Source organism: Lagenorhynchus albirostris, chromosome 16, assembly GCF_949774975.1.
Source record: "Lagenorhynchus albirostris chromosome 16, mLagAlb1.1, whole genome shotgun sequence".
Lineage (NCBI taxonomy): Eukaryota > Metazoa > Chordata > Mammalia > Artiodactyla > Delphinidae > Lagenorhynchus > Lagenorhynchus albirostris.
This window is the reverse complement of record NC_083110.1, coordinates 30901891-30929004: the sequence shown is the minus strand read 5'-3', so window position 1 is coordinate 30929004 and position 27114 is coordinate 30901891. Positions and strand designations below refer to the sequence as shown.

Below are 27114 nucleotides of genomic sequence, written 5' to 3'. Positions count from 1 at the left end.
ATTTGCAAATATTTCCTCCAGTTATCAGGGTTGTCATTTCATCTTTTTTATGTTTTCCTTTGCTGTGCAAAGGTTTTAAGTTTCATTAGGGCCCATTTGTTTATTTTTTTTCTTATTTCCTTTTCCCTAGGAGGTGGGTCAAAAAGGAGCTTGCTGTGATTTATGTTGTAGAGTGTTCTGCCTATGTTTTCCTCTAAGAGTTTTATACTGTCTTGCCTTACATTTAGGTCTTTAATCCATTTTGAGTTTATTTTTGTGTATGGTGTTAGGGAGTGTTCTAATTTCCTTCTTTTACATGTAGCTGTCCAGTTTTCACAGCATCACTTATTGAAGAGGCTGTCTTTTCTCCATTGTATATTCTTGCCTCCTTTAACAAAGATAAGGTGACCATATGTGCATGGGTTTATCTCTGGGCTTTCTATCCTGTTCCATTGATCTATCTTTCTGTTTTTGTGCCAGTACCATACTGTCCCGATTACTGTAGCTTTGTAGTATAGTCTGAAGTCTGGGAGCCTGATTCCTCCAGCTCTGCTTTTCCTTTTCAAGATTGCTTTGGCTATTCGGGGTCTTTTGTGTTTCCATACAAATTGTGAAATTTTTTGTTCTGGTTCTGTGAAAAATGCCAGTGGTAGTTTGATAGGGATTGCATTGAATCTGTAGATTGCTTTGGGTGGTAGAGTCATTTTCACAATGTTGATTCTTCCGATCCAAGAACATGGTATATCTCTCCATCTGTTTGTATTATCTTTAATTTCTTTCACCAGTGTCTTAAAATTTTCTGCATACAGGTCTTTTGTCTCCTTAGGTAGGTTTATTCCTAGGTATTTTATTCTTTTTGTTGCAATGGTAAATGGGAGTGTTTCCTTGATTTCACTTTCAGATTTTTCATCATTAGTGTATAGGAATGTCAGATTTCTGTGCATTAATTTTGTATCCTGCTACTTTACCAAATTCATTGATTAGCTCTAGTAGTTTTCTGGTAGCATCTTTAGGATTCTCTATGTATAGTATCATGTCATCTGCAAACAGTGACAGCTTTACTTCTTCTTTTCTAATTTGGATTCCTTTTATTTCCTTTTCTTCTCTGGTTGCTGTGGCTAAAACTTCCAAAACTATGTTGAATAAGAGTGGTGAGAGTGGGCAACCTTGTCTTGTTCCTGATCTTAGTGGAAATGCTTTCAGTTTTTGACCATTGAGGATGATGTTGGCTGTGGGTTTGTCATATATGGCCTTTATTATGTTGAGGTAAGTTCTCTCTATGCCTACTTTCTGGAGGGTTTTTATCATAAATGGGTGTTAAATTTTGTCAAAAGCTTTTTCTGCATCTATTGAGATGATCATATGGTTTTTATCCTTCCGTTTGTTAATATGGTGTATCCACTGATTGACTTGCATATATTGAAGAATCCTTGCCTTCCTGGGATAAACCCCACTTGATCATGTTGTATGATCCTTTTATTGTGCTGTTGGATTCTGTTTCCTAGTATTTTGTTGAGGATTTTTGCATCTATGTTCATCAGTGATATTGGCCTGTAGTTTTATTTCTTTGTGACATCTTTGGTTTTGATATCAGGGTGATGGTGGCCTCATGGAATGAGTTTGGGAGTGTTCCTCCCTCTGCTATATGTTGGAAGAGTTTGAAGAGGATAGGTGTTAGCTCTACTCTAAATGTTTGATAGAATTCACCCGTGAAGCCATGTTGTCCTGGGCTTTTGTTTGTTGAAAGATTTTTAATCACAGTTTCAATTTCAGTGCTTGTGAGTTGTCTGTTTATATTTTCTATTTCTTCCTGGTTCAGTCTTGGAAGTTTGTGCTTTTCTAAGAATTTGTCCATTTCTTCCAGGTTGTCCATTTTATTGGTATTTAAAGCTTGTGTTTCCTTATTTATTTTCAGTCTGGATGATCTGTCCATTGGTGAAAGTGGGGTGTTAAAGTCCCCTGCTATGAATGTGTTACTGTCGATTTCCCCTTTTATGGCTGTTAGTATTTGCCTTATGTATTGAGGTGCTCCTATGTTGGGTGCATAAATATTTACAATTGTTATATCTTCTTCTTGGATTGATCCCTTGTTCATTATGTAGTGTCCTTCTTTGTCTCTTGTAATAGTCTTTATTTTAAAGTCTATTTTGTCTGATATGAGAATTGCTGCTCCAGCTTTCTTTTGATTTCTATTTGCATGGAATATCTTTTTCCATCCCCTTACTTTCAGTCTATATGGGTTCCTAGGTCTGAAGTGGGTCTCTTTTAGACAGCCTATATGTGGGCCTTATTTTTTGTATCCATTCAACCAGTCTGTGTCTTTTGGTTGGAGCACTTAATCCATTTACATTTAAGGTAATTATCAATATGTATGTTCCTGTTGCCATTTTCTTAATTGTTTTGGGTCTGTTATTGTAGGTCTTTTCCTTCTCTTGTGTTTCTTGCCAGAGAAGTTCCTTTAGTGTTTGTTGTAAAGCTGGTTTGGTGGTGCTGAATTCTCTTAGCTTTTGCTTGCCTGTAAAGGTTTTAATTTCTCTGTCGAATCTGAATGAGATCCTTGCTGGGTAGAGTAATCTTGGTTGTAGATTTTTCCCTTTCATCACTTTAAATACATCATGCCACCCCATTGTGGCTTGCAGAGTTTCTGCTGAATGATCAGCTGTTAACCTTATGGGGATTCCCTTGTATGTTATTTTTTGTTTTTCCCTTGCTGCTTTTAATATTTTTTCTTTGTATTTAATTTTTGATAGCGTGATTAATATGTGTCTTGGTGTGCTTCTCCTTGGATTTATCCTGTATGGGACTCTCTGCATTTCCTGGATTTGATTGACTATTTCCTTTCCCATATTAAGGAAGTTTTCAACTATAATCGCTTCACATATTTTCTCAGTCTCTTTCTCTTCTTCTTCTGGAACCCGTATAATTCGAATGTTGGTGTGTTTAATGTTGTCCCAGAGGTCTCTGAGACTGTCTTCAATTCTTTTCTTTCTTTTTTCTTTATTCTGCTCTGTGGTAGTTATTTCCACTATTTTATTTTCCAGGTCACTTATCCGTTCTTCTGCCTCAGTTATTCTGCTATTGATTCCTTCTAGAGAATTTTTAATTTCATTTATTGTGTTGTTCATCATTGTTCACTCTTTTGTTCTTCTAGGTCCCTGTTAAATGTTTCTTGTATTTTTTCCATTGTATTTCCAAGATTTTGGATCATCTTTACTATCATTACTCTGAATTCTTTTTCAGGTAGACTGCCTATTTCCTCTTTGTTTGGTCTGGTGGGTTTTTACCTTGCTCCTTCATCTGCTGTGTGTTTATCTGTCTTCTCATTTTGCTTCAATTACTGTGTTTGGGGCCTCCTTTTCACAGGCTGCAAGCTCATAGTTCCCGTTGTTTTTGGTGTCTGCCCCCAGTGGCTAAGTTTGGTTCACTGGGTTGTGTAGGTTTCCTGGTGGAGGGGACTGGTGCCTGTGTTATGGTGGATGAGGCTGGATCTTGTCTTTCTGGTGGGCAGGACCACATCTGGTGGTGTGTTTTGGGGTGTCTGTGACCTTATTATGATTTTAGGCAGCCTCTCTGCTAATGGGTGGGGTTGTGTCCTGTCTTGCCAGTTGTTTGGCATAGGGTTTCCAGCACTGTAGCTTGCTGGTTATTGAGTGGATCTGGGTCTTAGCGTTGAGATGGAGATCTCTGGGAGAGCTTTCATTGTTTGATATTACATGGAGCCAGGAGGTCTCTGGTGGACCAATGTCCTGAACTCAGCTCTCCCACCTCTGAGGCACAGGCCTGACAGCCGGTCAGAGCACCAAGACCCTGTCAGCCACATGGCTCAGAAGAAAATGGAGCAAAAAAGAAAGAAAGAAAATAATACAGTTATTAAAATAAAAAAATATTAAAAATAAATTAAAAATAAAAAAAAATGGACAGACAGAACCCTAGGACAAATGGTAAAAGCAAAGCTATACAGACAGAATCACACAAAGAAGCATACATATACAAACTCACAAAAAGAGAAAAAGGAAAATATATTTTTTTTTAAAAAAAAGGAAGAGAGCAACCAAATCAATAAACAAATCTACCAATGATAATAAACTCTAAATACTAAACTAAGATAAACATAAAACCAGAAACAAATTAGATGCCGAAAGCAAACCCCAAGTCTACAGTTGCTCCCAAAGTCCACTGCCTCAGTTTGGGATGATTCGTTGTCTATTCAGGTATTCCACAGATGCAGGGTACATCAAGTTGATTGTGGAGATTTAATCCACTGCTTGTGAGGCAGCTGGGAGAGATTTCTGTTTCTCTTCTTTGTTAGCACAGCTCCTGCGGTTCAGCTTTGGATTTGGCCCCACCTCTGCATGTAGGCCACCTGGGGGCATCTGTTCACCCCTGACTGGACAGGGTTAAAGTAGCAGCTGATTTGGGGGCCCTGGCTCACTCAGGCCAGGGGGAGGGAGGGGTATGGAATGCGGGGCGAGTCTGTGGCGGCAGAGGCCAGCATGACATTGCAACAGTGTGAGGTGCGCCGTGTGTTCTCTGGGGGACGTTGTCCCTGGATCCCGGGACCCTGGCAGTGGCAGGCTGCACAGGCTTCTGGGAGGGGAGGTGTGGATAGTGACCTGTGCTTGCACACAGGCTTCTTTGTGGCTGCAGGAGGAACCTTAGCGTCTCAGGCCCATCTCTGGTGTCCACACTGATAGCCATGGCTCGTGCCCGTCTCTGGAACTCGTTTAGGTGGTGCTCTGAATCCCCTCTCCTTGTGCACCCTGAAACAACGGTCTGTTGCCTCTTAGGCAGGTCCAGACTTTTTCCCAGACACCCTCCCAGCTAGCTGTGGTGCACTAGCCCCCTTCAGGCTGTGTTCAGGCAGCCAACCCCAGTCCTCTCCCTGGCATCTGACCTCCGAAGCCGAAGCCTCAGCTCTCAGCCCCCACCCGACCCGGCGGGTGAGCAGACAAGCCTCTCGGGCTGGTGAGTGCTCATTGGTACCGATCCTCTGTGCAGGAATCTCTGCTTTGCCCTCTGCCCCCCGTTGCTGCGCTGTCCTCCATGGCTCCGAAGCTTCCCCCCCCACCACCCTCCATCTCCACCAGTGAAGGGGCTTCATAGTGTGTGGAAACTTTTCCTCCTTCACAGCTCCCTCCCAGAGGTGCAGGTCCTGTCCCTATTCATTCTTTTATCTCCGTTTTTTCTTTTGCCCTACCCATGTATGTGGGGAGTTTCTTGCTTTTTGGGAAGTGTGGGTCTTCTGCCAGCATTCAGTAGGTGTTTTTCCACATGTAGATGTATTTCTGATGTATTTGTGGGGAGGAAAGTGATCTCTATGGCTTACTCCTTCACCATCTTGAAGGTCTCTTTATAATTTCAAACTTCTTAAATTTGCTAAGATTTGTTTTGTGTCCTATCATATGCTCTACCCTGGAGAATGTTACATGTACAATTGAGAAGTGTGTGTATTTTGCTACCGTTGGATGGAATGCTCTATATATGTCTGTTACGTTCACTTGGTCTAAAGTGTGGTCCAACTCCAACGTTTTCTTGTTAATTTTCTGTCTGATCTATCCATTGCTGACAGTGCAGTACAGAAGTCCCCTACTATTGTGTTTGTTTTTTTGGGTTTTTGTGTTTGTTTTCTGCCTGCACCGCACAGCTTGTGGGATCTTATTTCCCTGACCAGGGATGGAACCCATACCGCCTGCAGTGGAGCGTGGAGGCCTAACCACTGGACTGCCAGGGAATTCCCTCCCCTACTATTGTTACATTGTTTTCTATTTCTTCCTTCTTTTTCATTCAGCCAGCCAATCTGTGACTTTTGGTTGATAAATTGAATCCATTTATATTTAGAGTGATTTTGATATGTAAGGACTAATTACTGCCATCTTATTGTTTTTCTTCTGGTTGGTTCACATCTCTTGTTTCTTTTCCCCTCTGTTTCTGCCTACATTTGTACATTGGTGGTTTCCCATGGTGGTATGCTCTGCCTCCCTGTTTTTCTGCGTTTCATGAATCTACTGTACATTTTTGCTTTTGGTTACCATGAGGGGTTATATAAAACATCTCCTTGATAAATTGCTATCAGCATAAAATGTAGTTTTATCTTTATTCACCTATAAAGTCTCCATCCTTTTACTCCTCTCCATTTATATAATTGATATCAAAATTTGCCTCTTTATGTTGTATATTTGTTAACAAATTATAATAACTAGTTAATACTTTTTTAACCTTTATACTATATACTTAAGATACCATTCTAATATAGAAAAACAGTTTTCAGATTCTCTCTATATTTTACCTTTATCAGATTGTTGTGTACTTTCCTATGTTTTCATGTTATTAATTAGCATCTTTTTATTTCAATTCAAGGAACTCCTTTTGGAATTTCTTGCATGGCAAATCTAATGTTGCTGAACTCGCTTAGCTTTTGTTTAGGAAAACCTTTATTTCTCCATATATCAAGGATAATTTGGCCAGATAAAGTATTCCTGGGTGAAAATGTTCATTTTCAGCTCTTTGAATATGTCATTTCACTCTCCCCTGGTATGTAGAATTTCTGCTGAGAAATCCACTGATAGCCTAACAGGGGTTCCTTTGTAGGTTACATGTTTTTTTCCTGGCTGCCTGGTGAGCTGGGGTAGGGCAGGTTTGACAGCTCCTCTGGATCCACAGTCCTTTCTGAGGTCTTATTTATTTTTGGATGCACAGCTTGGCTAGAAACCTCCAGGATCCATTGGTGTAATGTGTGGAGGCACTTTTGTTTCGTTATGGACATTTAATTTTTTGCTTAAAAAAGGAGAGGGAAAGTGATTTATGCCACATGATGCTGACATTAGTCCTTTGGAATGCCAATTTCTTTGACCAGTCATTCTCTGGTAGATAGCCCAGGGTAGGGGTTCTGTGAAATAATGCTGCAGAGTGCTCTTTGGTTAAGCTTCAAAACAATCTTCCTTCATCAGGATCTTCTTGGGAGTGAGCCTGTTTTAAAGAAAAGGGTAAGATTACTAGAAAGACTTCAGTTGATATCTATTCAGATTTGTGGTGTGAGCCCATGCCTCTATTTATGCCATGTGGAAACCTTCAAACTCTAATGGAATCTATTTTCACTGTGTGGATACACCTAATGTCATGCTGAATTGCACACAGGGTGTGATATATGTATATTAGAAAGGGTAACTATCAGTGAACTAGGTATTGATACCAACCACTAACAGTCCATAATGTAACATGGAAGAAAAAGGGAAGCAAAAAGAAAAGCCATCAATGAAAGGAAAATGTAATAAGTTTAAATTTTTAAGAAAATATAAAATATGGTTTATGAAATTAAACTTGTATTTTTATAAACTTTAAAATGTTGATCATGTCCTGTTCTCTGTATGTAGAATACCAACCTTTAAAAAATTAATTTATTTGTTTATTTTTGGCTGCATTGGGTCTTCATTGTTGGGTCTTCGTTGCTGCGCATAGGCTTTCTCTAGTTGTGGCGAGTGGGGTCTACTCTTCGTTGTGGTACATGGGCTTCTCATTGCAGTGGCTTCTGTTGTCGCAGAGCTTGGGCTCTAGGCACGTGAGCTTCAGTAGTTGTGGCACACGGGCTCCAGAAAATTAGAAAAATAACATGGTGTGTATACTTTTGCCCCAGAGAACTGAGAAACTCAAGTTACATGTACTAAGATGAATACAAGGAAACATATCCAGAATCAGTTGGGGATAGGACTAATTACACCAGGGACTAGATGTATTTCATTAGATTACAGTAATGCTAGGGGTGTGTGTGGGTGTGTTTGTGTGTGTTTAAGTACCAGAATTAGCCCCTGCTTTAACTAAAGGAAACATTGTTAGTTTAAATAAAAGTAATGTCCTCTGGGAGGGGGAAGGGTAAGCTGGGACGAAGTCAGAGAGTGGCATTGACATATATATTCTACCAAATGTAAAATAGCTAGCTAGTGGGAAGCAGCTGTATAGCACAGGGAGATCTGCTTGGTGCTTTGTGACCACCTAGAGGGGTGGGATAGGGAGGGTAGGAGAGGGACGCAAGAAGGAGGGGATATGGGGATATATGTATACGTATAGCTGATTTACTTTGTTATACAGCAGAAACTAACAACATTGTAAAGCAATTATACTCCAATAAAGATGTTAAAAAAAATTTTTTTTAAGTAATGTCCTCTGGAACCAGTAGGTCATTCTCCAAACTTAGTTTTCAGCTGGGGCTTGTTTAAATGATGCTGTACAGCACAGCAAGTCCTGTGGGTGGGAGGCCTCTAAGCAGGTTGTAATAAACGTTTTTAATGGAAAATTTGAGGCCTCTCTATTAAGAAAAGAGAGATGTTTGTGTAAGTTGTGTGTTGAGGAGCTGCATGATAGAAAATCTTCTCGTTGTTTACTTTTTGCCAACATTTTGGGTTCTTTTAAAGCACTTTATTTAGGTATGTTTGACATGTAATTATATATTCAATGTATTCAATGAAATAAGATTGGAGATAAGTATACATCCATGAAACTATTACCACCATCAAGTATATAAACATCCATCACCTCCCAAAGTTTCCTTCCCCACACCTTTTTTTTTTTTTTTTTTTTTTTTTTGGGTAAGAACACTTATCATAAGATCTACTTCTTAGCGAGTTTGAAGTATACAATACAGTACTGTTAGCTTAAACGCTGTTAGGTCTCCGGAACTTATATATGTGAAACTTTGTACCTTTTCTTTCTTTTTTTTTTTCTCTTTTGCGGTACGCGGGCCTCCCACTGCTGTGGCCACTCCCGCCGCGGAGCACAGGCTCCTGACGCGCAGGCCCAGCGGCCACGGCCCACGGGTCCAGCCGCTCCGTGGCACGTGGGACCCTCCCAGACCAGGGCACGAACCCGTGTCCCCTGCCTCGGCAGGTGGACTCCCAACCACTGCGCCACCAGGGAAGCCCGAAACTTTGTACCTTTTAACCATCACCTCACCTCCTCATTTCTCACTATCCCTATTCCCTGGCAACTACCATTCGACTCTCTTTCTTTCGTGTTTTCCTATTTTAGATTCCATTTATAACTAAGATCATGCAGCATTTGTCTTTCTGTATCTGGCTTACTTTCACTTAGCATCATGCCCTCCAGTTCCATCCAAGTTGTTGCAAATGGCAGGATTCTCCTGTTTTTTTTAGGCTTAATAATCCATTTTATGTATATACTACATTTCTTTATCCAATTATCAATGAGAATTTAAGTAGTCTCTGTCTTGGCTATTGTGAATAATGATGCAATGAACATGGGCGTACAGATATCTCTTCAAGATCCTGACTTCAATTCTTTTAAATACCCAGAAGTGATGTTGATAGATCATGTAACAGTTTTTTTTAATGTTCTGAAGAAACTGTTTTTTCCTAAACGTTTACTAATTTACATTTCCACAAACAGTATACAAAGGTTGCCTGTCCACCACCATCATTATCTTTGCTTTTTGATAATAGCCATTCTAACAGGTGTGAGTTGATCTCCTGTTTGTGTGTGTGTGTGTTCCTGTTGATTAGTGATGTTGAGTATCTTTTCACATATCTGCTGTCCATTTGTATGTCTCCTCTGAGAAATACCTACTGAGGTCTTTTGCCCATTTTTAAACTGGGTTAAATGTTTTCTTTCGTTTAGCTGTTGAGTTGTATGAGTTCATTATATATTTTGGATATTAATCCCTTATCAGATACATTGTTTGCAAACATTTTCTCCCATTCCATAGATTGCCTTTTCCTTTTATTTATTTATTTATTTATTTATTTTTGCGGTACGGGCCTCTCACTGTTGTGGCCTCTCCCGTTGCGGAGCACGGGCTCCGGACGCGCAGGCTCTGCGGCCATGGCTCACGGGCCCAGCCGCTCCGCGGCATGTGGGATCTTCCCTGACCGGGGCACGAACCCGTGTCCCCTGCATCGGCAGGCAGACTCTCAACCACTGCGCCACCAGGGAAGCCTTTCTTTCCCTTTTTTGATTATTTCTTTTGCTGTGCAGAATATTTCTAGTTTAATGTAGTCCCACTTTACTTTTGCTTTCTTTGCCTGAGAGTTTAGCAACATAACCAAAAAATCATAGCCAAAAACAACGTCAAGGAGATTTTTCTGTATGTTTTTCCTAGGAGTTTTATGGTTCAGGTCTTATGTTTTAAGCCTTTAATCCATTTCAGATGATTTTGTGAATGGTGTAAGTTAAGTGTCCACTTTCATTCTTTTGTATGTGGATATCCAGTCTTTCCAACACCGTTTATTGAAGAGACTATCCTGTCCCCATTGTGTATTCTCAGCACCCTTGTGAAAGATTAGTTGACCATATATGTAAGGGTTTATTTCTAGGCTCTCTATTCTGTTCCAATGGTCTATGTGACTATTTTTATGACAGTAGCACACTTTTAAAAAATTTCTATAGCTTTGTTACACACCTGAAACTAACACAACATTGTAAATCAATTATACTTCAATTTTTAAAAAAATAGGTTAAAAAAATTACTATAGCTTTGCAATATAATTTGAAATCAGGAAGTGTGACGCCCCTGACTTTGGTTCTTTCTCAAGTTTGCTTTGGCTATTTGGAGTGTTTTACAGTTTCATATAAAGATTTAGGATTTTTCTATGGATGTGAAAAATGCCATTGTAATATTGAAAGGGATTGCTTTGATTTGTAAATCACTTTTGGATAGCAGGGACGTTTTAACAATATTAATTCTGTCAATCCAAGAACTCAGGATAACTTTTCATTTACTTGTATCCTCCTAAAACGTTGTATAGTTTCCAGTTTACAGATCTTCCACCTCCTTGGTTAAATTTATTCCTATGTAGTTTATTCTATTTAAAGTTTTCGTAACTGAGAAAGATTTCTTAAATTATTTTTTGTAATGTACATTTTAGTGTATAGAAACACAACTTATTTCTGTATATTGATTTTCTATTCTGCAACTTTACCAAATTGATTCATTAGATCTGTTTTTGGTGGAGTCTTGGGTTTTTTCTTCATAAAAGATCATGTCATCTGCAAACAGACAGTTTTAATTCTTCCGTTCTGATTTGAACGCCTTTTATTCCTTTTGTCTTGCCTAACTTATCTAGCTAGGACTTCCAGTACCATACTGAACAGAAGTGGCTAGAGTGAGCATCTTATCTTGTTCATGATCTTAGAGGAAAAGCTTTCAGCTTTTCACTGTCAAGTATAATGTTAGCTGTAGGCTTGTTATACAAAACCTTTATTATGTTGAGGTACACTCCTTATATGCCTAATTTCTTCAGAGTTTGTATCATTAAAGATCTTGCATTTTGTCAAATGCTTCATCTGCATCTATTGTTATAATATATTCTTCATTCTGTTAACATTTACTTACAAATGTCAATCCATCCTTGCGTTCCAGGCATGAATCCCACTTGACCATGGTATACTGATCCTTTTAATGTGCTGCTGAATTAGGTTTGCTAGTATTGGGGAGATTTTTGTGTCTATGTTTATTAGGGCCTATAATTTTCCTTTCTTGTCATTATACGGCTTTGGTATCAGGGTAATGCAGGCCTCTTAACGTGATTGTGGAAGAGTTCCTCCTCAATTTTTGAAGACTTTGAAAAGGATTGGTATTAATTCTTCTTTAAATGTTTGGTAGAACTCACCACTCTAGCCATCTGGTCCTGGGATTTTTCTTTGTTGGGAGGTTTTTGACTAATGATTCAACCTCCTTATTCTTTATTGGTCTGTTCAGACTTATTTTTCATGACTCAGTATTAGGTTTCCAGGAATTTATCCATTTCTTCATTGTCCATTTCAATAAATTATTTCAATTTGTTGGAATATATTTTTTATTGTAGTCCCTTATGACCCTCTGTATTTCTGTGGTATCAGTTTTATTTTCTCCTTTTGTTTATAATTTTGAGTATTCTTTTTAGTTAGTCCAGCTAAATGTTATTTTTGTCTATCTTTTTAAAAAGCCAACTTTAAATTTTGTTGACCTTTTCTATTTTTCTAGTCTTTATTTCATTTATTTCTCCTCTATTATTTCCTACCTTCTGCTAATTTTGGACTTAGTTTATATTTTTCTAGTTTCTTAAGGTGTAAAGTTTTTGTTTTTTAGTAAAAGTATGTGGGTTTTTTCTTAATGTAAGTGTCTATCATTATAAACTTTTCTCTTAGAATTGTTTTTGTTGCATTCTGTAAGTTTTGGTATGTTGTGTTTTCATTCTCATTCATTACAAGATACTTTTCAATTTCCCTTTTGATTTTTCTCTAACCCAGTGGTTGTTCAAGAGTATGCTGTTCAATTTTAACCTACTGTGAATTTTCAGTTTTTCCTTGTTATTCATTTCTAGTTTCATACCATTGTAGTTATTCTGTATAATATAAATCTTTTGAAATTTGTTAAGACTTATTTTATGGCTTCACATATGATCTGTGCTGGAGAATGTCCTGTGTGTGCTTGATTATGTGTATTCTGATATTGTTGCATGGATGTTCTATACAGTCTGTTAGGTCCATTTTGTCTATAGTGTTGCTCAGGTCCATTTTTTCCCTCATTATTCTGTCTGGATGATCTATCCATTGTTGAAACTGACCTATTTAAAGTCCCCTACTATTATTGTATTGCTGCCTATTTCTCCCTTCCGTTCTATTTATATATTTTGGTACTCAGCTATTTGGTGTTTATACCCTCATGATGAATTGGCCCCATTATCATAAATATAATGACCTTCTTTGTCTCTTGTGACAGTTTTGGACTCATACTCTATTTTATCCAATATAATTATGACTACCCTGCTCTCTCTTATTAACATTTGCTTGGAATAACTTTTTACGTTCCTTTGCTTTCTCCTGGATGTGTCCTTTAAGCTAAAGTGAGTTTCTTATAGGAAGCATATAGTTGGCTCTTGTGGTTTTCTTTTTTAAAATCCATTCAGTCATTCTTTGTTTAGATTGGAGAATTTAATCCATTTACATTAAATAATTATTGATAGATATGGACTTATTTCTTTCATTTTGTTCATTATTTTCTTACTTTTTTTTGCTACTGTTTTGTTGTTCCTTTGTTCCTTTCTTGCCAGCAGGTCTAGGGGTGATGAATTCCCTCAGTTTTTATTTGTCTGAGAAAGACATTATCTCTTTCCTTTGAAAAGATTATTTTCTGGGTATAGTCTTCTTGGTTGAAAATTTTTTCTTTCAGTACTTTGAGTATATCATGCCACTTTCTCCTAGACTGCAAGGTTTTGCTGAAAAATTTGCTGATAGTATTATGGGGGTTCTCCTATATATGACATATAGCTTTTCTATTACTACTTTCAAAATTCTCTGTCCTTGACTTTTGACAATTTGATTATAACATGTCCCCGTGTGATCTTCTTTGGGTTGATTCTATTTGGGGTCATTTGAGCTTCATTAGTCTGGTTGTCCATTTTTCCTCCCAAGATTTGGAAAATGTTCAACCATTTTCCCTTTAAATAAACATCTCCTTTTTCTCTCTCTGGGACTCCCATAATGTGCAGCAGTTCTTTGATGGTATTCCATAAATCATGCAAGATTTCTTTTCTTTATTCTCTTTTCTCCTCTGCTTGGATGATTTCAAATGACTTGTCTTCGAGTTCACAGATTTTTTTCTTCTGCTTGATTGAGTCTGCTGTTGAATCTGTTGCATTTTTCATTTTATTTATTGTATTCTTCAGCTTCAGAATTTCTGTTTAGTTCATGTTATAACTTCTCTTTGAATTTCTCATTTGGTTCACATTGTTTTCCTGATTCCATCGAGCAGTCTGTGTTTTCTTAAAATTTACTGAGCTCCTTTAAAACAGTTATTCTGAAGGTTTTGCAAAGCAGTTTATAGATCTCCATTTCTTTGGGGTCAGTCAGTGGAAACTTAATGTGTTTTTTTGGTAGTGTCATATTTCCCTGATGTGTGTGTGTGTGTGTTACTTGTGTCCATGCATTTGAAGGGAGGGCCCCCTCATACAGACATTATGGTCCAGTTTCAGTGCAGAAAGACCTTCACTTATGATTGGGTGTGAGGGAACCAGATGCGTGGGGTGCAGCAGCTCCAGGCCCAAAGGGGGCACATTGGTGACTCTCACTCCTGGGGAGGTGCAGCAGTTAGACTCTGGGCATCTCCATCAGCTGGCATCAGCACTGGCAAAGACTTCACTGGTCCTGACTGAGGGAAGCTGAGGGTGTCCATGGTGATGACTAGGGCTTTTAAGTCCTTGGTGGCAAAGGACACTGAGAGTCTCCTTTTCTCCTTGTCCCTGCACAGGGAAGTCACTGTGGAAGGGATCTGTCTTTGCACTGGGGTCCGGGCACATGCATGCACTGACCTAGGCAGCACTAGGACTGGAGTGGATGGTTGTGGTGGCCCAGGCCCCAGGTATGCACAGTAGTGGCTCCAGCTCTCAGGAGAGTGCCCCAGTGAGGACTACAGGGAATTACATTGGCTCAGGTCAGTATCGTGAAGGCTTATGGGAGTCCTCAGTGGCAAAAGCTGTGGGTGTCCACGGTGATGCCATGGGTTACTGGAGGCCTACGTCATGAAGGCTCTTTCGGTCCTTCTGCTCTCCTTTTCCCTCAAATGAGGAAGTAGTGGCTGAGGGGAATCCCTCATGGCACTGAGCAATACCAGCATTGATGCTAGTAGAGTGCTTCCTACACTTTTTATATAACTATCCTCAATTTTTGTGCTTCATTGGTCTGTTGCAGCTTTTTAATTGTAATCCAGAGCTCTCCAAGAGAGATTTGACATACAAGAGGTATTTTTTGACCTACATAGTTACATTGTTTTCATGGGAGTATGAGTGTTAGGACCTCCTGGTCTGACATCTTGCTGACATCATTCTCTTTAATCATAATTGTTTCATGCCTTATGGTTATAAGATCTGTGTCATAACTGAATCTTGTGTTGCTTGCTTTGTCTCTTCAGCTGGTTTCTTGCCTTTGGGTATGCCCTGTTACATTTGGTTGAAAGACAAACATGTTCTATCAGATAATAGAAACTGATAAGTTCTCACACCTGATTTATGCTAATTATGTTAAACTGTCTAAGAGTTTGGCTTTGTTCATGTTTCCTGCAGCCTTAGGTTCCACAAACTCCAAATTCACCCAATGTTTTTTTTTTTTCTGTCTCCCCTCTTGACTTTGAGCTTCTTCAAGTACTCCTCTTTAAAAAGTGTCAGTTTTTTGCAGCTCTTTCAGCTGTAATCCACTATTGTTATACTGAAGCCCTGTTGATGTGGTGGTAAGATGAATGGGGGGGAGGCACCCTATTATCTAATTAAATCCTTTCTTTTGTGTCGGTGACCTTCACAAGCATTTCTTCCTGTATAGCCCTCTACCCCGTAGGTGAGATAGGGATGCTAGCATCTAGAGTGAGAAAATACCTTTTTCTCAATTGGGATAAAGTTCTGGCAAAGTCGTTTACCCTGGAGTATAGACCTTTGTATGGAGAAGATTCTGGGTATATATCACTTTCCAGAGCCATGAGAGGATCTTTCTCTGGTCTTTACCCTGAAAACCTGATGCGTTTCCCTAAGGTACAGCCCATGACTATGTGGGATCTTGCCTAAGACTATGGCATCTAGGAGTTTTCTCACTCTCATTTTAGCTCACACACAGCTCCAGAAATTCCTCAACATTATCATTTAAGTGTTCCTACCAGTTTATAATTCCAGTAATAAATATGCTGCATAGATATGCTCCAAGTAAGCATATCTTGGCTGTAACTCTGGATCTAACTTTCTGTCAAGATTGAGATTCTGGTTTCTCTGACTACTCAGTTCTCTGATGGGTACAAGGAAGTTGTTGATTTTCAGTTTGACTGCCTTTTTTTTCTTGTGGTTACTTCCAAATTCTTTACATGGTGGTTTTGAAATCAGAAGTCGTCTTTCTTCAAGTATTTTTTGTCTGCATTAGTATTGTTCCTCTCCTTCTGTGACTCCAATGACATGAATATTAGACTTTTGATAATTGACCACGTGTCCCTTAGGCTCTGTTCACTTTTTTTTTAGTCTTTTTACTGTTTGTTCAGATTGGATAATTCTTAGTAAACCACCTGCAAGTTAATTGACTCTTTCCTCTGCTATTTCCATTCATTCCCTCCAGTGAATATTTTTACTTCTGTTATTGCATATTTTCCCCTGGATTAGAGATGTCAGGTCATGATTTCTATTTATACTCAATTTGACTAAGTAGCGCTAGTTTGCATTGCAGAATGTCTATACCAATCTACATTTCCACCAGAAGTATATGAGGATTCCTATATCCCCAAATGTCTACCAACATGGGGTACTACAGATTTCTTATTTTTGCAAATCTAATAGGTATAAAGTATTATCTTTTATTTTTTAATAAATATTCTTTCTTTTTGCCCTTTCCAAATTAAGATACAATTTACATACAATAAAATGAATATATTTAACCAAAGTTTGTTTTGACATATATGTACACTTATGTAAGAAGGTCAGGATCAATAATTAGAACATTTTTATCACCTCAAAGTTTCCTTAACCTTTTCCAGTTAATTCCCCATCCAGGGCAACCACTGTTATGATTTTATTGGAATATAGTTGATTTACAATGTTGTGTTAGTTTCAGGTATAGAGGTATAAAGTGAATCAGTTATTCTTTTCCCATATAGGTCATTACAGAGTATTGAGTAGAGTTCCCTGTGCTATACAGTAGAGGTCTTTATTAGTTATCTATTTTATATATAGTAGAGTATATATGTCAATCCTAGTCTTCCAATTTATCCCTCCTCCCTGCTTTCCTCTTGGTAACCATAGGTTTGTTTTCTACATTTGTGACTCTATTTCTGTTTTGTAAATAAGTTCGTTTGTTTCAGTTTTCAGATATAAGTGATATCATATGATATTTGTCTTTCTCTGTGATTTACTTCACTCAGTATGACAATCTCTACGTCCATCCATGTTGCTGCAAATGACATTATTTCATTCTTTTTTATGGCTGAGTAATATTCCATTGTATATATGTACCACATCTTCTTTATCCACTCCTCTGTTGATGGACATTTAGGTTGCTTCCACATCTTGGCTATTGTAAATAATGCTGCAATGAACATTGGGTAGCAGGTATCTTTTCAAATTATGGTTTTCTCCAGATATATGCCCAGGAGTGGGATTGCTGGATTATATAGTAGTTCTATATTTAGTTTTTTAAGGAACCTCCATACTGTTCTCCATAATGGCTGTACCAATTTAGATTTCACCAATAGTGTCAGAGGGTTCCCTTTTCTCCATACCCTTTCCAGCATTTATTGTTTTGTAGATTTTTTGATGATGGCCAGTCTGACCAGTGTGAGGTGATACCTCATTGTAGTTTTGATTTGCATTTCTCTAATAACTGGTGATGTTGAGCATCTTTTCATGTGCTTTCTGGCCATCTGTATGTCTTCTTTGGAGAAGTGTCTATTTAGATATTCCGCCCACTGTTATGATTTTTATCACCACCAGATTTATTTAGCCTGTACTTAAGCTTTATGCAAATAGAATCTTGCATTGTTCTTTGTGTGCAAGGCTTCTATTCATGTAAACTGATATATTTACCTGTATTCATTGCTTTTGGAGTATTCTGCACAATTTGCTTACCCATTCATCTGTTGATGGACATTGAGGTTTTTTCCAGTGTGCAGTATTATGAATAAAGGTGTTATGAATGATGTACAGTCTTTTCACATTTTCATTTTTTATAGGCATCTTCACAGGTTCATAGTGAAAGTGTACATTTAACTTTGGGGTAGTTTCTTGTAAGGTTTTTCAGAGTGGTTGTAACACTTCATACTCTCAAAAGAAATGTATGGGAGCCCCAGATGCTCTACATCATCATCAACACTTGGTATTGTCAGTCTTTCTAATTTGGACTATTCTATAAGCAGGCAGCAGAATTTCAGTGTGGTTTTATTTTCACTTTTCCTAATAATGTTGAGAACTTTCCATGTGCATATTAGCAGTTTGTATATCCTATTCATGAAGTATGTGTTCAAATTATAATGTTTCACTGGTTTTACCTATTTAGTACTGATTTGAAGTAGTAATTATATATTCTGAATACATGCCCTTATAAAGATATATATATCACAAATATTTTCTCCTAGTCAGTGGCTTGTCTTTTCATTTTATTAACATTGTATTTTCATGATCAGAAATTTTAAATCTTGATAAAGTAAATTTATGCAGATTTTCTTTATTGTTAGTAGATTAGCATCCTGCTAAAAAAAAATTCTTTGAGTACTCCAAGGTCACAAAAATATCCTTTTATGTTTAATTCTACAATATGTTGTTTTAGCCTTTACATTTAATTTTATGATCTATCTCTAATTTGTTTACAGTTTGAAATATGGTGAAAGCTATTTTTTTTTTTCTCAAATGGATATCTAGTTAACAGGTAATTGAAAAGAATTTTCCTGCTGAATTATGTTGGTGACACTGTCAAAATCAACTGGCCATGTGTACTTCTGGGCTTTGTATTATATTACATTAATCCATATGTCTATGCTTACAAGTAAACCAGACTGACTTGATTCCAACAAACTTAAAACTGGAAATCAGGTGGTGTAAGACCTTTGACTTTTAAAGATTCTTTTGACAATGCTGAGATTTTAAATTTTCCATACAATTTTTAGAACAGGCTTGCCAATTTTTATTAGAAAGGCTGTTCGGATTTTATTCATTGAATCAGTAAACCGGTTTGAAGAGTATTGACATCTTAACAGTATTGAGTCTTCCAATAGGTGACCCTGGTATATTTCTCTACTTATTTAGATTGTCTTTAATTTCTCTTAACAATGTCTTGTAAATTTCAGCATCCAGCTTTGTTTTTAGAGTGACACTAGCCTCATAAAGTAAGTTAAAATACTTTCTCATCTATTTCATGAAAGAGTTTTTATAAGATAGATTTCACTGGTAAAAGGATCTTATCCTAGAATTTTACTTGTAGGAAGTTTATAAAAGCAGTATTTCTTGTAGGCCAATTCAGATTTCTTTTTCATCTTCTCTCAGTTTCATAAGTTGGGTTTTCACAGAATTTATTTAAGTTGTTGGATTTAATGACATGGAGTTGTTCAGATTACTCTTGTTTTTTTTGGTTTCTGTAGAATAATTAATGGTTCTTGTTTTATTCCTGATAGATATTAGTAATGTTTTTGTTTTTCTCAATCAATCTTGGTAGTCTTATACATTTTACTAAACTTTTAAAGAGCCTACTTTTCTTTGATTTTCTGTTCATTTTGTATTTCATTGATCTCTGGTTTATCTCTACTTCCTTTGGTTTTATTTCATACTTGAAGTTCTTTTTCTATTTATCTTCTTTGTTCTTACTCCATTATTTCTCCTTTCTTATTTTGTATTGAATGAGCACAAAAATTTTTCTAAGCATTTTGAACATTGTAAACATTCATACAAAGTTGCAAGAATTTATGATTGAGGAGGAGGAAAGATGGCAGAGTAGAAGGATGTGAGCTCACCCCTTCTTATGGAAACACCAAAATCCCAACTAACTGCTGAACAACCATTGACCAAAAAAAAAACGCTGGAACCTACCAAAAAAGATACCCTACGTCCAAAGACAAAGAGGAAGCCACGATAAGATGGTCGGAGGGGCGCAATCACAATAAAATCAAATCCCATACACGCCAGGTGGGCAACCCACAAACTGGAAGATAATTACACCACAAAAGTTCTCCCACAGGAGTGATGTTCTGAGCCCCACGTTGGCTTCCCAGCCTGTGAGTATGGCAACAGGAGGAGAAGCCACCAGAGTCTGGCTTTGAAGGCCAGCAGGGTTTGACAGCAGGAATTCCACAGGACTGGGGGAAATAGAAACTCCACTCTTGGAGGGTGCACATGAGGTCTCGTGCACATCAGAACCCAGAGAAAAAAGCAGTGACCTCATAAGAGATTGGGCTGGACTTACCTGTTAGTGTTGGAGGGTCCCCTGTGGAGGCGGGGGGCGGGTGCAGCTATGGCTCACTGTGGGGACAGGGACACTGGAGATTCCCATTATAGGGGTCTCAGAAGGAGAAGAGAAAGGACCTGAGAAAATATTTGAAGAGATAATAGCTGAAGACTTCCCTAATATGGGAAAGGAAACGGTCATCCAAGTCCAGGAAGCAGAGAGAGTCCCAGGCAGGATGAACCCAAGGATGAACATGCTGAGACACACAGTAATCAAACTGACTAAAGACAAAGAAAAAATATTAAAAGCAACAAGGGAAAAACAACAAATACACAGAAAAGAACTCCCACAAGGTTATCAGCTGATTTCTCAGCAGAAACTCTGCAGGCCAGAAGGGAGTGGCACAATATATTTAAAGCAATGAAAGGGAAAAGCCTACAACCAAGAATACTCTACCCAGCAAGGCTCTCATTCATATTTGATGGAGAAATCAAATGTTTTGCAGACAAGGAAAAGCTAAGAGAATTCAGCACCACCAGACCAGCTTTGCAACAAATGCCAAAGGAACGTCTCTAGGCAGAAAAGGTAACAACTATAAATTTAAAAATTAAAAATGGAAGAGCTCACCAGTAAAGACAAACATACAGTAAAGGTAGGAAATCATCTGCCCACATATATGATATCAAAACCAGGTACTGTGAGAAGAGGAGAGCACAAATGCATGATATTGGAAATGCATTTGAAACTAAAAGACCAGCAACTTAAAACAATCTTGTTTATGTACAGACTGCCATATCAGAACCTCATGATAACCACAAACTGAAAATCTATAGTAGATACACACAAAAAAGAAAAAGGAATCCAAACACAACACTAAAGTTGGTCATCAAATCACAAGAGAAGAGAACAAGAGGCAGGGAAGAGAAAACACCAACAAAAACAAATCCAAAACAATGAACAAAATGGCAATAAGAACATACATATTGATAATTACCTTAAATGTAAATGGATTAAATGCTCCACCCAAAAGACATAGACTGGCTGAATGGATACAAAAACAAGATCTGTATATATGCTGTCTACAAGAGACCCACTTCAGATCAAGGGACACACACAGACTGAAAGTGAGAGTATGGAAAAAGGTAGTCCATGCAAATAGAAATCAAAAGAAAGCTGGAGTAGCAACACTCAGACAAAATAGACTTTAAAATAAAGACTGTTATGGGACTATCCTGGCAGTCCAGTAGTTAAGACCCCATGCTTCCAACGCAGGGGGCAGGGGTTCCATCCTTGGTCAGGGAACTAGGATCCCACAGGCCACACAGCACAGCCAAAATAGAAAATGAACATTTTTTAAAAAATAAAGACTGTTACAAGAGACAAAGAAGGCCACTACATAATGATCAAGGGATCAATCCAAGAAGATATAACAATTGTAAATATATATGCACGCAACATAGGAGCACTTCAATACATAAGGCAAATACTAACAACCATAAAAGGAGAAATCAACAGTAACACAGTAATACTGGGGAACTTTAACACCCCACTTTCATCAATGGACAGATCAGACAGAAAATCAGTAAGGAAACACAGGCCTTAAATGACACATTATACCACGTGGACTTAAATGATATTTACAGAGCACTCCATCCCAAAGCAGCAGAATACACTTTCTTCTCTAATGCACATGGAACATTCTCCCCAATTGATCACATGCTGGACCACAAAGCAAGCCTTCAAAATTTAAGAAAATTGAAATCATATCAAGCATCTTTTCCAACAACAGTCCTGTGAGATTAGAAATTAACTACAAGAAAAAAACTGTTAAAACACAAACACATGGAGGCTAAACAGTATGCTACTAAACAACCAATGGATCACTGAAGAAATCAAAGAGGATATCAAAAAATACCTAGAGACAAATGAAAATGAAAGCACGATGATCCAAAACCTATGGGATGCAGCAAAAACAGTTCTAAGAGGGAAGTTTATAGCAGTACAATCTTACATCAGGAAATAAGAAAAATTAAAAATAAACCACCTGACCTTACACCTAAAGGAACTAGAGAAAGAACAAACAAAACCCAAAGTTAGTAGAAGGAAAGAAATCATAAAGATCAGAGCTGAAATAAGTGAAATAGAAATGAAGAAAACAATAGCAAAGATTAATAAAACTAAAAGCTGGTTCTTTGAAAAGAAACAAAATTGATAAACCTTTAGTGAGACACATCAAGAAAAAGAGGGAGAGGGCTGAAATCAATAAAATTAGAAACGAAAAAGGAGAAGTTACAACGGACACCACAGAAATACACAGGATCATAAGAGGCTACTACAAGCAACTCTATACCAATAAAATGGACAACCTAGAAGAAATGGACAAATTCTTAGAAAGGTACAATCTCCCAAGACTGAACCAGGAAGAAATAGAAAATATGAACAGACCAATCATAAGTACTAAAATTGAAACTGTGATTTTAAAACTTCCAACAACACATTAAAAGGATCATACACCATAATCAAGTGGGATTTACCCCAGGAATGCAAGGATTTTTCAATATCCACAAGTCAATCAGTGTGATCCACCACATCAACAAATTGAAGAATAAAAACCATATGATCATTTCAATAGATGCAGAAAAAGCTTTTGACAAAATTCAATACCCATTTATCATAAAACTCCTACCTCAACCTAATAAAGGCCATATATGACAAACTTAAAGCTAACATTATACTCAATGGTGAAAAGCTGAAAGCATTTCCTCTAAGATCAGGAACAAGACAAGGATGTCCTCTCTTGCCACTTTTATTCAACATAGTTTTGGAAGTCCTAGCCATGGCAATCAGAAGAAAAAGAAATAAAGGGAATCCAAATTGTAAAAGAAGTAAAACTGTCACTGTTTGCAGATGACATGATACTATACATAGAAAATCCTAAAGATGCCACCAGAAAACTTCTAGAGCTCATCAGTGAAATGATAAAGTTGCTGGATACAAAATTAATATATAGAAATCTGCTGCATTTCTATACACTGACATTGAAATGTCGAAAGAGAAATTACAGAAATGATCCCATTTACCATCACATCAAAAAGAATAAAATACCTAGGAATAAACTTACCTAAGGAGGCAAAAGACCTGTACTCTGAAAACTATAAGATGCTGATGAAAGAAACTGAAGACAACACAAACAGATGGAAAGATATACTGTGTTCTAGGATTGGAAGAATCAATATTGTTAAAATGACTGTACTACCAAAGGCAATCTACAGATTCAATGCAATGCATATCAAATTACCAATGGTATTTCTCACAGAACTGGAACAAAATTTTAAAATCTGTATGGAAACACAAAAGACCCCAAATAGCCAAAACAGTCTTGAGAAAGAAGAAGAGAGCTGGAGGAATCAGGGTCCCTGACTTCAGACTATATTACAACCTAGAGTAATCAAAACACTATTGTACTGACACAAAAACAGACACATAGATCAATGGAACAGGATAGAAACCCCAGAAATAAACCCACACTTACGGTCAATTAATCTATGACAAACAAGGCAAGAATATACAATGGAGAAAAGACAGTCTCTTCAGTGAGTGGTGCTGGGAAAACTGGACAGCTACATGTAAGAGAATGAAATTAGAACATACTCTAACACCATATACACAAAAACAAAATCAAAATTGATTAAAGACCTAAATGTAAGACCGAATACTATAAAACTCCTAAAGGAAAACATAGGCAGACCAAACACTCTGACATAAATCACAACAATATTTTTTTGGATCCATCTCCTAGAGTAATGGAAATAGAAACAAAAATAAACAAAGAGGACCTAATTAAACTTCAAAGCTTTTGCACAGCAAAGGAAACCATAAACAAAATGAAAAGACAACCTACAGAACAGGAGAAAATATTTGCAAATGATTCAACCGACAAGGGATTAATTTCCAAAATATACAAACAGCCCATACAGCTTAATATCAAAAAACCAAACAACCCAATCAAAAAGTGGGCAGAAGATCTAAACAGACATTTCTCCAAAGAAGACATACAGATGACCAAGAGGCACGTGAAAAGATGCTCAACATCGCCAATTACTAGAGAAATGCAAATCAAAACCACAACGAGGTATCACCTCACACGGGTCAGAATGGCCATCATCAAAAAATCTACAAGCGATAAATGCTGAAGAGGGTGTGGAGAAAAGGGAACCCTCTTGCACTCTTGGTGGCAATGTAAATTGGTACAGCCACTATACAGGACAGTATGGAGGTTCCTTAAAAACAAACCTAAAAATAGCTACCATATGATTCTGCAATCCCACTCCTGGGCATAAATCCAGAGAAAACTATAATTCGAAAAGATACATGCACCCGAATGTTCATTACAGCATTATTTACAATAGCCAAGACATGGAAATAACCTAAATGTCCACTGACAGAGGAGTGGATAAAGAAGATGTGGTACATATATACAATGGAATATTAGCCATAAAAAAGAACGAAATAATGTCACTTGCAGCAACAATGGATGGACCTAGAGATTATTAAACTAAGTGAGGTAAGCCAGACAGAAAGGCCAATATCATATGATATCGCTTATATATGGAATCTAAAAAAACAATACAAATGAACTTATTTACAAAACAGAAATATACCCACAGACATAGAAAACAAACTTGTGGTTACTGGGGAAATAGCAAGGGAGGAGGCATGGCAGGGGAGGGGGGAATAAATTAGGAGTTTGGGATTAACATATACAGACTGCTGTGTATAAAATAGATAAACGAGGACCTACTGTCTAGCACAAAGAACTATATTCATTATCTTATAATAACCTATAATAGAAAAGAACCTGAAAAATAATATATATGTATATATGTACGTATGTATAACTGAATCACTTTGCTGTACACCTAAAATTAACACAACATTGTAAACTAACTATACTTCAGTTTAAAAAAAAAGTTAAAAAAAGCTAACAGGGAACTAGGTAAAGTGGGAAGATTTATACTTTAAAATTATTTTGAAAAAAGTTGCTAATTACAATGATACAACTAAACATATTTAGGTATAAATCCAGAACTGATGTTCCCTTCTATACTGAATACTAGGTAACATCACTTAGTGAGATTAAGGAAGACTTAAGGAAGAGATATAACGAAGTACTGAAATTCTCAGTACTGAAGACAGGCTGTTCTGTAGCTTTCATAAACTTCCAGTAATTTTTATTGATATGGCCTGCACCTCTATTTTTCATCATTTTCTGTTAAATTATCATTAGCTGTTAATTAAATCACTTATACTATGTGGTAGGATTAGAAAACATTGCATTTGTAAATTTAACACCAAAGCTAACAATTGATTCAACGATTTAAGGTAGTCTTTCATTAACATAAAATAATCACACCTTTAAATGTCTCATTTAGTTGCCTCAAAGAGTCTACCCAGACTCTATTGCTTGTACCATTCCAAAACTTTACCTTCAATTCCGTTGGTGAGTGAAAAATCTCCTGAAAACATCTCTACAGGAATTAGAGACATAAGAGAACAGGTGTGTCTATTAAAATTCTGTGTGCTGAAATTTTCCTTATCATGATAAAGGAGAATTTTGCTCCTCCTGGACCCCTTAGATGCAACTTCAAGATTTTGAATATCATTCATCAGTTATCTACTTTTGAAGCTACCTTCTTCTCTTTGGAAGAGCACAGAGCACTTTGAAAACCCTGCTGTCACTATTGATCAGCACCAAAGGGCAGAGCAGTGAGGATGAGAAAAAGACACTGATGCACTGTTGATTAAAATCTTTGTGATGTGAAAAGGAAATGTGCATAATGAGGAAAGAATTAATTTAAAAAAACAAAACATGTCACCAGGTAAAGGATTGTTTGAGTGGCTCTCTACTCTGAGGAGATTTTCTGGGTTTTCTTGCTCTTGGGCCAAACCTGAACCTTCTTCTGATGTCTGTGTTGGAGAGTCACCATGTAAATACTGGTCCAGACCATAAGGAACATAAAGAGAATGTCATTAGTAAGAATAACTCTTACAAATGCAACACGAGGTCCAAATGTTGTACAGTATTTCAGAGGAAATTCATGCCCAAGAAAAGTGACATTTTTTGATGCCGTACTACCTCTTATGATCTGGATGTTGAGCAAGATGTTAAAGGTCCAAAAGAAGAGGAAAGAAGATAAAATTAAACTGGATGCTTTGAGTTTGAGCCATAGCAGGATGCAGTCGCTGGGACTGATCGTGATGGCTTGGAAGATGCTCAGGAGGCACGTGGAGCAGATAGAAAGTCCACATGCAACTCTGTAATAATGAATAGCACTGCCTTACATCCAACATCATCTAGAATATGTTTAATTCCAAAATAAAACACCACTTCTGGAATACCTCTACAAATTATGATAACCATTACAAAAAGTCAGATGGATGAGAATATTATCTGTGGCCTTCTTCTGACATGTGTCGAAGAAAATGTAAGCATATGCAGTGATCAATGAGTTCCCTACAACTCCAATGCAGGTTTGGGAGAGGAACAAAATTCCAAGGATCACATTGCTTGAAAACATTTTTTTGTGTCTTTGTTAGGATTAAAAACAATGCCCAAATACCTAGAAGTAGAATTAGATATAAGTTGATAAAATCAATTGATACACAGAAAATAAAATAGTGGAAAATTGTACTAAGGCCAAAGAAAACACTATCCCAGATCTTGAAACACTATATGCTACATAAGGGAACATATTTTTTGGCATTTGTGAGATCACTAGAGGAACAGATTATAAGATAATCAGAAATAACTAGATCTGTAAATATCACACAATTTTATTTGCTTCCACAAGAAAGCAGACTACAGAGAAAAGCAAATATTTGTGATCAATGCATGGATTAAAATAGTATTATGTTCTGCCTAAGAGAGTTATTAAAATTAAAATTGCAGAAATTTGGGGAAAAAAGAATTATAATGTGATATTTTAAAATATACATAATCCTACCCATATAGAGGTAAACACATTTAACATTTGATACTTAACTGCAGCTTTTTATAATTTTTTAAAGAAATGATAATATAGAATTTTGTATCATGTTTGTAATTGAGAACAGAACCATTCTCCATGTAGAGTGCCTTGTAAACATAATTTTAAATATTTTTTTAATAAATATTTAATATTTCATAATTTCTGACAGTGTTTTCATAGTTGAAATTTCCTCACTAGAAATACTCCTGTGTTCTTCAGGTACAAAGCC

The 27114-nt window shown here is 37.2% G+C and overlaps 1 long non-coding RNA gene across 3 annotated transcripts in view; it reads right to left on the bottom strand.

Moving 5' to 3' along the window:
• Nucleotides 1-3979: 3979 nt before the first annotated feature.
• Nucleotides 3980-27114, bottom strand: part of LOC132507451 (uncharacterized) — a 117713-nt gene continuing 94578 nt past the window's right edge. For all 3 annotated transcript variants that reach the window (XR_009536198.1, XR_009536199.1, XR_009536200.1), the window contains one exon: nt 3980-6945. This is a non-coding gene — a long non-coding RNA (uncharacterized LOC132507451). The remainder of the gene's footprint in view (nt 6946-27114) is intronic.